Source organism: Lynx rufus, unplaced genomic scaffold (assembly GCF_022079265.1).
Source record: "Lynx rufus isolate CCGP_SWC_20201006 ecotype Redwood Valley unplaced genomic scaffold, mLynRuf1.p SCAF_22, whole genome shotgun sequence".
NCBI classification, from domain to species: Eukaryota; Metazoa; Chordata; class Mammalia; order Carnivora; family Felidae; genus Lynx; species Lynx rufus.
Window position 1 is genome coordinate 18,230,267 of NW_025814837.1, and position 12,365 is coordinate 18,242,631.

Below are 12,365 nucleotides of genomic sequence, written 5' to 3' on the forward strand. Positions count from 1 at the left end.
TTAAATTTTGTCAAACAATTCCTTGGAAAGTGACTAGAAAAGAATTTAACCACTCTCTAAAATGCTATGTAGATGGTATTTACCATTCGGTAATTATCACATTATTGAAAATTGGTTATGATATTAATATTTTTAGAAATGTGACTGATTCTACCATCTACTTTCAGTGAGGAGACCCTACCCTCCAAATTTAGACCTGTATATGTTAAATGTAAATTTTTTATAAAGAACTTTATCACAGAATTCTATAATACTGTTCCTTGTCCATTAATATACTGTGAGCTACATTACTGATTACATCAAATATCTTAATGTTTCAAGAGGGAAGTGTTTCTTAATCCTAATCTAAGTCATTGTAGTAATGATTTAGCAAAGCACCTTCAGGAGAATAGGCTTAAGATAGAACTTTGAAACTAAAAATTTGCCACGCAAGTTATATTTTCACTTTGTCAGTAATACAGAATTTCTAAGGCAGTAGTTTTCTGATTACTTTTAAGGCTGTATGTCTTTTTGTTTTAAGTTTATTTGTTTATTTTGAGAGAGGAGAGAGAGAGAGAGAGAGAGAGAGCAAGGATGTGCACACAAGCAGGGGAGGGCAAGAGAGAGGGGAGAGAGAATCCAAAGCAGGCTCCATGCTCTCAGTGCAGAAGCCTGTATGTCTTTAACGATGGGCTATAACATTTTCTGTTTCCCAGTTAGTCTTTGATGTATAGCAAGTTTGGTTGTTAGTGCTAATTTATCCCAATTAGCTATTTTATACAGAAATTTTTTAAATTTAATTTTTTAATTTTTTTAATTTTGAGAGAGGAGACAGGATGTGAGCAGGGTAGGGGCAGAGAGAGAGGGAGACACAGAATCTGAAGCAGGCTCCTGGCTCTGAGTTGTCAGTCCAGAGCCTGATGTGGAGCTCAAACCCACGAGCTGTGAGATCATGACCTGAGCTGAAGTTGGACACTTAACCGACTGAGATACCCAGGTGCCCCCCACAAAATAATTCTTTTTTTTTTTTTAAGTAAGCTCTATGTCCAATGTGGGGCTTGAACTCATGACCCCAAGATCAAGAGTTGCATGCTCTACCAACTGAATCAGCCAGGCGATCCCATATAGATCGCCTGTATTTATTTTGAGAGAGAAAAAGTGTGTATGCATGTGAGGGAGGGGCATATAGAGAGGGAGAGAGAGAATCCCAAGGAGACTCCCCGCTGTCAGTGCAGTCTGATGAGGGTCTCAGTCCCATGAACCATGAGATCATGACCTAACCTAAGATCAAGAATCCAGTGCTCAACCGGCTGAGCCACCCAGGTGCCCCTAAAATATATTTTAGATTTATAGTACTCCCTGCCTTCTTTTCAGTTGTTTACAGTCCACTCTCAGTACATGAAAATAAATATGCAAATTAAACAATAATTTAATGAGTAGTCAAATAAAGCTAATTTTTTAAATCTAATAAAATAGTTTTAATAAGAATATTATATACTTAGTGGGTTAAATTGGTGAAGTGATATTTTTGTCTTTAGGTATACCATCTACATACAAGCTTTTTATTTTAAGAGAAAAAATTCATTTACCATGGATATAAATTCAAATTATGTACAGCTTATTAAAGCTTATTTGTATAGCAATTAAACATCTTTCAGGAAATTAAAATTGATTGTAAGAGCTTACTAAGATCAGTTTGTGTTATAAGTGGATCTATTTGTTGGTTCTAAGATCAAGTCCTAACCTATTTCCTGCTCTTTATTTACACACTGGAATATGTGTCAATCCACCCAACTTTAGTTAGGCCAGCTCTTACAATGTTTTGTCACACTATTCTGAACTCCCTTCTGACCCATGATATTGACTTCAGAAATATCTCATGTGTGAACGTTGCTCATTGGCTTCACCTTCTAATCAATTTGTCATTAATTTAATATTACTTTTAGAAAATGTTAAATCCTATTCCTTCTTATGTCTTATACCCAACACATTTTGCACTCAATCTCTGTATCATTATTTACTATCAAGAGAATGAAATGTAATTTAGTATTGACTTACAATAAATTTAATTTGGAAGAGACTCTTTTGGAAGAACAAACATATTCTATAGCCCTGAAGAAATAATTTAATTGGTATAGAAACAACACATTCCTAGAGCATATAGAAATCTTTGACCAACTAATTTGATATATAAAATAATAGATATAAATAGATATGAAATGTCTTTGAAAAACCTAGATATGAGGCACAAGTAAGGTATAGTTTGTACTATCCCTGCCACAGTTCCTTCCTTTGGTATAGATGATCGAAATTTGAAATTTTAGGGCTGCCTAGCTGGCTCAGTCCATAGAGCATGCAACTTTTGATCTCTTAACCGAGACTCTCCTTTACCTAAGGGATCTATCTACATAATAAGGCAACCTTTGTTTTTCTAAACATCTCCTTAACTTCTTGTTATTGGCCTTCCTCTTCTTTGTATCCTCAAACCCTACTCATCTTGTTGCTCTTATAAGCTTTTTGTTGACTCATTTCCCTCGGAACTTCAAGTCTGTGTGGATTTCTCAAATGCCTATTAAATTTTATTTTCTCCTGTTGATCTGTCTTATGTCAATTGATTCTTAAGTCCAGCTAGAAGGAGCATAGGGCAGAGGAAGGTCTTCCTCCCTGACACTTTCCACAGTTGCTAATTTAGTTTTTATGTCTCTGACAAAAATAAATTGTATATTCCAAGCTAAGCTTTGACTTCTTTTACATAAGCTGTTTGTTGAAATTTATTATATATTTTATTAAAGAGGTAGGAAGGGTATTGACATTTGTTGCATCTGCTGTGTTCTAGGGACTATGCTAGGTGTTTTACGTACAATATCTAATTTAATTCTCCCAACAACTGAGAGAATGGTATTACTTCCTTAACTTACAGACGGAGAAAAGAGAAGTCAGAGTTAAATAATCCCCAAGGATAAACTTGTTTGTAGCAGCCAGTATTCAAATCCATCTTACTTTGGCTCAAAAGCCCATGTATTTTTTAGTATACTACCTTTTCTCTTGATTGTGAAAATGAGAAACAAGTGGAAGTGATTATTTTTCAGAGTCCACTTGGACTAAACTAAATTTACCAAAGTTGAGTAGCATCCCTCAGGTAGGATTTTACCTGTGAAAAAATAAGGGGATTAGGAGAATTAATATTTAGTTCTAGGAATCAGAATTGGAATTTTTGAGCCTTTGGTTCTAAAGCTTTCTCTGGTCCCATTTCCTTGGAATTGCTCAAGTTAAAAACATTTAAAACATTTTTTGAGCACTTTGCATACAAAGCACTGTCTTAAGAACTCACCCCCTAAAAAAGCAGGTTCTGTCACCTCTAAAATGGATTTTGAATCCTGCAATTCTGATCTTTATAACTTCATGGAAATTTTCCCATCAATTCGAATCAAATTTTAGATGTACTAACTTCTTAGGTAAATCCTAAATTATACCTATATGAGAGTTCTTAAAACAACACAAAATATATATGTATATACGCATATGTACTAATAAACATTTTTATTGTTTATAGAATGAATCAGCAAAGACTCGTTAGCATAACTATACAACACAATTTTACCTTTTTACAATTCTTTTAGAAAACAGATTAGATTTCATGTAGTATTCAGATGAGTCATTGTAGGATGGTGAAAAATATTAGTCTGGGCTGGTATTCAGAAAACTGGGATGTTCTGGTCCCAGCTCTACCTTTAGATTTTATAGTAGTGATTTAGCTCCATTTTTGGGCTTTTCATTCAACTGAAAACTGAGGAGTTGGATGCATTGGTTATTCTTTAAGACTTTTTCAAGCTTTAAAATGTCATGATTCTAAGTGGTTTTGGTAGGAAACATATGAAGATATTCAAGAAGGAAAGAGTTTGCAGTTGTTAAGAATAGCTAGCATTGTTGACAAAAAGAGTCATTGTGTGAAACGAAGCAGCCAGGAATAAGGACAAAGGAATGCATCCCTGACTAAATTTAAAGAATAAAGATTTTTAAAGAACACTTTTTGACCTGGGCCCTGAAATAACGTAGGGCTGTATAAAATACACACACACACACACACACACACACACACACACACACACACACTTACAGGTGCCTAATTTGATTTATAAATCCATATGTCCTTAATTTTAACCAAAACATCACACTGTATCATTATTTTAAAGGGATCAATTTACAGGAATACATAAAGGTCATATTCAATAGGACTTTCATATATTTGAAACTGGGAATTCTGTTATATGAAAGCTGTAGAATCCTTTTCCAAAGTGTAGTTAGGCTTGAAATTTTACCCCTAGATTTTACATGAAATATATACCTGGTTTCTGAATAGCTTTCCTCAAAACCATAAACATAAAAAATGCTCACTAAATAAATCCACTTAAGTGGAATCCCCACATAAGTTTATCTTTAAACAGTAAGCCCTGGGGGCACCTGGCTGGCTCAATCGGAAGAGCATGTGACTCTTAATCTCAGGGTCCTGAGTTCCAGCCCCAAATTGGGCACAGAGATTACTTAAATAAATAAACTTGAAAAATAAAAACAAAAAAAAGAGTAAGCCCTGTATTTTAAACACAGCATAGTTTAAGAATTTTAAATTACTATATAGAATATACTTACCAGAAACTCTAAAAGTATACTCTATTGACATATATGTATATCTTGCCTGAAAACTGATTGCAAAGAGAAACATTCAACCAACTAAAAATTTTGATCCATATCCTCCCCCCAAAATTGTCAGAATACAGTTTATACTGAATAAAATTAATTTGGGTTTGCTGAATCAGCATATTCCTTATGCAGATTCAACATTGCATAACTTTTCTGAAGTTCAGCTGAATTTGCAGAAGTATTGTGCAGAATTGCCTTGGAATAGGACTGAAAAGCATCCAAGACCTTCCCTGCAAAAAAATGATATCTCATCTGAACATATTTCTCACCTTAAAATTCTTTATTAACATCCTAAAGAAACACTTAGAGTCTTTGAGTTTGAATATAATGACACAGTGAGGACTCTAGGGACAATGAAAAAAAAAGATGCGTGAGTCTTGCTCATTTTAAGACAAAGTCATATTAAATTGACCTACTGATTGCTCTTGACAGGAAAGTATCCAGTATAATTCTGTTTAAAAAGTCGTTTTAATTCCCAGATAAATTCATATGTCAGCTGCTACGTTAACTGAATGCCCAGAAGATATGTGCATTCAATTCAATCCAATATTAATAACTAAGAGGGTAGTCTGGTATGCCAAAATAAATATAAAGGGATTGGTAACTTTGATTTTAGATGACACAACAACTTAAATTAATTACATCAGGGAAAGAGAGGGGTAAAGAATTATTTTAAAATATAAATTAAAGGAAGATCCAAATATTCTTTAACTTAAGTTTTTCAGACCTAATAGGCATGACAAAACCTGTCTTCATTCCTTTCTATTCAGCTCAGCAAGTGCTTTTGAGCTCCAATAGTTAATCAGTTACCAGATTCCACAATCTTTGTTTTTCACACTCCTCAATTCCTACTGTGTATTGTTCCTCTAATGTACTTAAGATCACCAAGCAGGCCAACTTTTTTTTTTATGCCTTAAAAAGGCAATTATTATTGTATCCACAATTAGATTTACCATATAAAATTGTTACCATATAGCAACAGCCTATAAAACATGATAGTATATTATCAAAGAAGTAGATGGCTTAAGATGAATCATTAATAGGTGAATTAGATTTAGCAAAATTATTCAACCCAGTTTTCTTCATGACTATAGCCATGCCTAACTTACAAAAAAGTATAGTGAAAGTATAGTATATTATATACTAAATAACTTTTATTTAAACAAATCAATGAATATACATAAGTACTATAAAAAATATCTAACCAACTTGACATGAAGGGTATAATCTAGGTATTACCATGTTAAAAATAGATATCTGTTTAAACATCATTTCTTAATTTAACCTTAAATTAAGGTGCACAGACAATTGAGAAATAGAAAAAATATATTAACTTACCCTTCAATTTTTTTAGAAAACCTCTGCTCTGGGTTAAAAGCACAAGGTGTTTCACTTCTGACTTCTGAAGCTACGAACTTAAACAGTAGATGAGAGGAAGCCCCCTCTCTGGACCACGCTAGAGTTTGCTAGACACCACTGCTATGTGGAAGACTCCTGCTGCATCTAAGCTATATACAGTGTGCAATGGATAACCTAATATGCCTTTCATTTAACTGGCTGGGCAGGTTTCTACCGTCTGTGGAACATGGACTCAAACCAGAATATGTTGGCATAACAGGCCAGTCAAACCGGTTCTTCTGTAGATCCAGAACCTGTCCAACCAGTCTGCATCAAAGGCTAGCCCAACAAGCTGCAGCGGCTCAGCTCTGCTAAGCTTGTATGGGTGAGTTATCCCCACCTCCCATCCACTCCCAACAAACTGCTCAGAATGTTGTAGCCTCCAGCAAAATAATTCAGAGTTCTAGTGGGAGGGATAGATCTATGTCAGGCATAGCAAGAGTCCATTGTTATAAACCTCTCATTGTAGATACTTGAGTATTTATCATCCTCTAGGTAGGTAATCCTTTTAAAAATGTACTCCAGGGTTTTCTGCAGATTAAAGCCTCTAGAAAGAGATTATCTACAATGAAGAAGAATCCATAATGCCTGACCTTTTCCACTAGTCCACTTAGCTCTGCTTGGTTTAGTTTAGCCTTGAGAGGGAGGTTGATATTCCCTACAAGGGTAGTGGCCCTGAAAGCTAGAAGGAAGCATTCTTAGAGGGACGAAAACGATGTATAGGTTGACCGAACTTTTGCCTGGATATGTGATCTTCCTTGTACTCAAATGATCCTCATACCATTCCATTATAAAGTTGGAAAAACTCCTATTTGCTACATATTTGGACAACATGAAGGGTTTTGCTTCGGATATTCAACAGTTGAACACAAATTATTGGCACCTACTATGTGCCAGGATCTGTGCCAGGTCCAGGGTTGCAATGGTATAAAAGAGAAGTTTAGTAAGAGATGGGAGCAATGTCCAAGTTCCCAGTTAAGTATGTCTAGTAATGTTTTGGAAGGAAGAAGTAAACACAGAAGATCATATTTTGAAATTGGTTGTATTAAGAGAGATCATATCTTACCATAATATTTGTACATTTAGAAACAGCCCTTCCTATCTGCTGATGCAGTGATTCTCAAACTTTACTGCTTAAGTATCATCTGAAGTGCTGATTATGAACAAATTACTAGGCCTCACCTCCAGAGATTCTGATTCAGTAAATCTGGAGGTACCCCAGCACTTCTGGTGATTCTGTTGCAGCTGTTGCAAGGGACCTTAGCCCCAGACTTCACACTCAGTTCCTTTTCTATATTTGTACCTAATTATATAGAATACATATTAATTAAAAGTTGCCATATTCGCTTTTATAGCTCCAGTGTCTAGAACACTGACACTTAGAAAGTATTTAGTAAATGCTTATTAAGTAAATATCTACTCAGGCCTAGCACTTGCTAGATCGTAGGGGAATCACAACTAGTAACTATTATGGGAATCAAGCTGCAATAAGTACTATAATTATAGTAATTGAGGTAGGAGCACAGAAAAGGGAGTAAGTGTGATTGAGTATGGGAAAGACTTCACAAAGGAGATTGGTTTAAAGACTTTTTTTTTTTTTAACCATGACCAAAGATTGCTATCTGCAGGATAACAAAGTTTGAAGGAACAATAAAAAGAATGTTTTTGATTTGACTCAGTAATAAAAGCTTTAAAAGTATCTGAGTATACCATGACCTCAAAACTTAGTAATAAGGTTATTTTCTTGAGCAGGGGTCAGCAAAATTTTCCACAAATGATCAAAGAGTAAATATTTTAGGGTGTGTGGGCCGGATTGTCTCTGTTTCAACTATTTACCTCGAACATTATAGCTCAAAAGCAGATATAAGCCATAGGCAAAGCATGGGTGTGGTTATATTACAATAAGACTTTATAAAAACAGGTGACAGGCTGGATTTGATGAATGGGCTATAGTTTCCTAACCCATGCTCTAGAGTGAAAAGTAGAAATTAACAAGATTGCATAATTGGTTAGGAAAATAGGCTTTGGCAGTCCAAAACACTTGGGTTCCATCCCAGTTTTATTCCATATTAGCTTTGTCACCTGAATTAAACATTTGTTTTATTTCTAAAATATGGATGAAAATAATAGAACCTAACACCTAAAGTTATTGTAAACTTCAAATGCTGTAATTCACATGAGGTTTTATCCAAAAATCAGTAAGGGCCCCATAAAATGTCAGCTAAAAATAAAACTCATTAAATATGATAGCTAAACATATGGGTGTTCATTTACATAATTTTCATTTTTTAAAGTTCTACTCAAGGGACCCTTCAGTGGCTCAGTCAGTTAAGTGTCTGAATCTTGATTTCAGCTCAGGTCATGATCTTGTGGTTTGTGAGATCTGCTAATAGCGCAGAGCCTGCTTGGGATTCTGTCTCCGTCTCTCATCGCCCCTCCCTGCTCATGCTCTCTCTCAAAATAAACATTAATAAAATAAAATCCTGCTCAAATGGCAGTAAAGAATCAATAGCATGAACTCTTAAGGATCAAAAAGAATGAGAGAGGTAGCAGGCAAGAGATGTCCATACATTTTGGAAGAAGGAATGAAAATGAGTGATGATTGATTTAGTGGAGTAGAGAAAGAGGAAATGTACTTGCAATAATAAAAGCAAGTATATCTCTGCTGCAAAATTCTAGGAAACATTGGAAATTGGAATCAGGAGATACCTGTAAATGGGGAGTGGGAGGGGGGGCTTGAAATGGGACGATTAGTTAAAAATCTGCTTAAAGAGGGTATCTGGGTGGCTCAGTCAGGTGAGTGTCTGACTGTTGATTTCAGCATAGGTCATGATCCCAGGGTCATGGGATCAAGCCTTGTGTGGGTCATTCCCTGCCGAGAATGGAGCCTGTTTGAGATTCTCTCTTTTTGCCTCTCCCCTACTCATGCTCTGCTTCTCTCTAAAACAACAACAACAACAACAAACCACTTTAAAATCTGCTTAAGGAGCAGTTTGCTCCCTAGATCCCTCCCCCAATCTAGATGCCTGGAGACTGCCCCTTCTTCAACCTTGAGAGAAAATTGGGGTAGGAGTTACTGATTCATGCTGGAGAGATTATCCTAGGCTGGTTCTGGTCTCAAGAATATCAAGCAGAGGTGAGGGTGACTGGTAAGCAATGAGATTATATTAGTTTCCTGTGGCTGCTATAACAAATTACCACAAAGTTAGTGGTTTAAAAGGACATAAATTTATTATCTTATGGTTCTGAAGATGGGAAGTACAAAATGGGTCTCAATGGTCTAATGTCAGTCTCCTTTTTGGAGGCTGTAGGGGAGAATCTGCTTCAGGAGGCTGCTTGCATTTCTTGGTTTATGGCCCCTTCCATCTTTAAAGCCAGCAAATGTCCAGTCACTCATGTTGCATCATTCTGACACTGACTCTGCTGCCTCCCTCTTCTACCTTTAAATCCAACTATATAATCCAGGGTAATCTCCCCATTTTAAGGTCAGCTGATTATCAACTTTAATCTCATCTGCAACTTTAATTCTCTTCTGCTGTGTAACATAAAATAGTCACAGGTTCCTGGGATTAGGATGTGGATGTCTTTGAGACACCATTATTCTGCCTGTGGCAGAGATTAAGTCAAGGTCTCTATATTGGTGGTGAGATATGGAGGTTCATTCCTTTGCTAGGCTTCTGAATGCTAGTAACCAGGTTTATACTCCTTACTCAGAAAGCAGAAAACTGGAAAGTTTATCTCAAGAAACTCTCAAAAATTCCATTACTATAACACAGTGGTTATTAACTAGGGATGATTTTGCCCCCAAGGGACATTTGGCAATGTCTGGAGAAATTTTCCGTTGTAAACAACTGGGTGAAGTGGGGAAGAGGTGTGCTACTGGCATCTAGTGAGTAGGGGCCATGGATGCTATGGATGCTATCCTACAGTTCACTGCAATGCATCCTTCCTTGTCCCTAGCCCCCCAAATAATGATCTGATCCAAAATGTCAATAGTGCCAAAGATGAGAAACCAGTCAACATCACCCTAATAGAAATAAATAAACCCCACCTAGGCACACAGAGTTGCAAATCAGCAATAGATAGAGAGCAACAGATATATCAGCAACAGATATAGAGAGCATGTAGCATGAAAGAGACGAAACCAATAGATAAAATGAACTTACAGAAAATAGTTAATGTAGGGAGCAGAATGATAATTTTTTGAAAACTATATTAATATCTTCAAAGAAATAAGATACTGATTACATAAAGTAAGAACAGAAGGCCAGCTAAAAGTAGAACTTTGGGAGAATAAAAAAGAGATATTGGAAAGTAAAAATATGAGAGCAGAAATAAAGTCTACAGGAGATAGAAGGTGAAGTGAGGCAATCTACCAGAAAGGATAATTAAGATGCTACTGAGGGATGTTCTACAAAATAAGAGTAAATTAAGAAAGATGAAACCACTAATCCAGAAGTATGGAAATGGAGATACCAGTCACAAGACCACAGCACTGTGTAGAGTTGCTGCACACAATAAGGTATTGAAGACTCTGGTTTTTACTTCAAATTTGAATTGCCTATGACTGAGAGAAGGAAGAGGGAGGATGAGAGTGGGGAGAGAGTGAGAGAGAGGATAGGAAGGAGGGAGGGAGGCAGGAGATACGGGAATATGACTGATTTTTGGTATGAGATTTAAATTTAAAAGATTTTTTTAAATGTACATGTTCACTTGCCTCACAATTAACCAAGGGTTAATGTTCAAAGATCATAAAATGAGGAAGGTAATTAAACTGTACAAGTACAAACTTGCACCTGCAGAAAAAGTTTGCACAAACATTTATATCTGGCAGTGTTCATAAGTAAGCGTTTGCAACATACTATCCAAGACCTAGTAAAACCTGATCACTGTAAAATTAAAAGCATGTTTTACCTGAATAAGCCCAAATTAGGAAACCTGATTTGAAGCTTGCCTCGGTTACTCTCAGTTACTGTTACTCTTATGTAAACATGGATTAGATAGTTTTTTTTTTTTTTACCATTGCTTCATTAATTAAATAAGGAAGTTTGACTGGATATATTCTAAATATCTATTCAGCTCAACACTTTTATTCTAAAGTTCTTTTGAGCAAATGGAACAATTCAAAAAATGTGGGAGCAAAAGCAAAATAAACTAATCAAGGAGACATTTTTACAGAAAAGCAATTTTAAAATGCAAGCTAATTTTAGGTTGTGTTCTCCAAAGGCTGGCACTAAGATATGGATTCAGGTGCAAGTAATTAATTAGAAATGTGCTCTAATATGAAATCAGTAAGGTAGTCAGGGAGGCAAGACAAGAAAAGAGAATAAAAAAGCAAGGATATGATTTCAGCATCAGCCTGGTCTCAGGGAGCTCCAAAGCATAAAGTATAAAGTCAGAGTTTATCCCACTTGGAGGCAAAATAACTAGACTTTCATACCCCGAACAAGTTACCAGCTGCTGGCTACCCCAGGGATTTGTAAACTCTCAGGTACTTCCGCCTCTCCACGAGAAGTGGCTCTAGTAACCCAAGAACATTCCTTTGAAGAAGGTTGCAGGTACTATAACATTAAGAGTGAAACATTAAGACTGCTGCTTCCATCCAAGATGGTACTTATAGGGTTCAGATTTATCCTATCACCTGAAAAAACAAGGACAAAATGTATAAAACAAAGGTTTTCAAGACATTGTATCAATCAACAAAAAATAGTTATCTCTAAGAGAGAGTAAACGAACAAGTTGAGTTCTGTCAAGTTGGATAAAAAATGCAAAGCCCAACTTCATACCTGGAAACCCAGATAGGTTAAAAATAAAATGATTGAAAAAGATATACCATGCTAATACTAGTCAAAAGACATCTGGAGTAAATTAGTATCAGACAAAATAAGCTTTAGATTAGAGAGTATTACTGGGTGCCTGGCTGGCTCAGTCAGTAGAGTGTGCAACCCTTGATCTTGGGGTTTTGTAAGTTCGAGCTCCCCATTAGGTGTAGAGATTACTTAAAAACAGATCAGAGAATATTACCAAGGATAAAAAATGATCATTTCAAAATAAAGGGGGTAATTCATCAAGGACACCTAATCTACATAGATCACAAATCCATAATTATATTTAACAATTGTATCTGGAGATCACATTTCATTCCGTCTTTCAGTAATTGATAGAATAAGAAAGGAAATCACACTTAACACTATCAACCTATTTGATATAATTGATATATATAGATCACTCAGCCTAAAAGCAACTGAATACACATTCTCTTCAAGGGTATATGGAACATTTACCAAGTT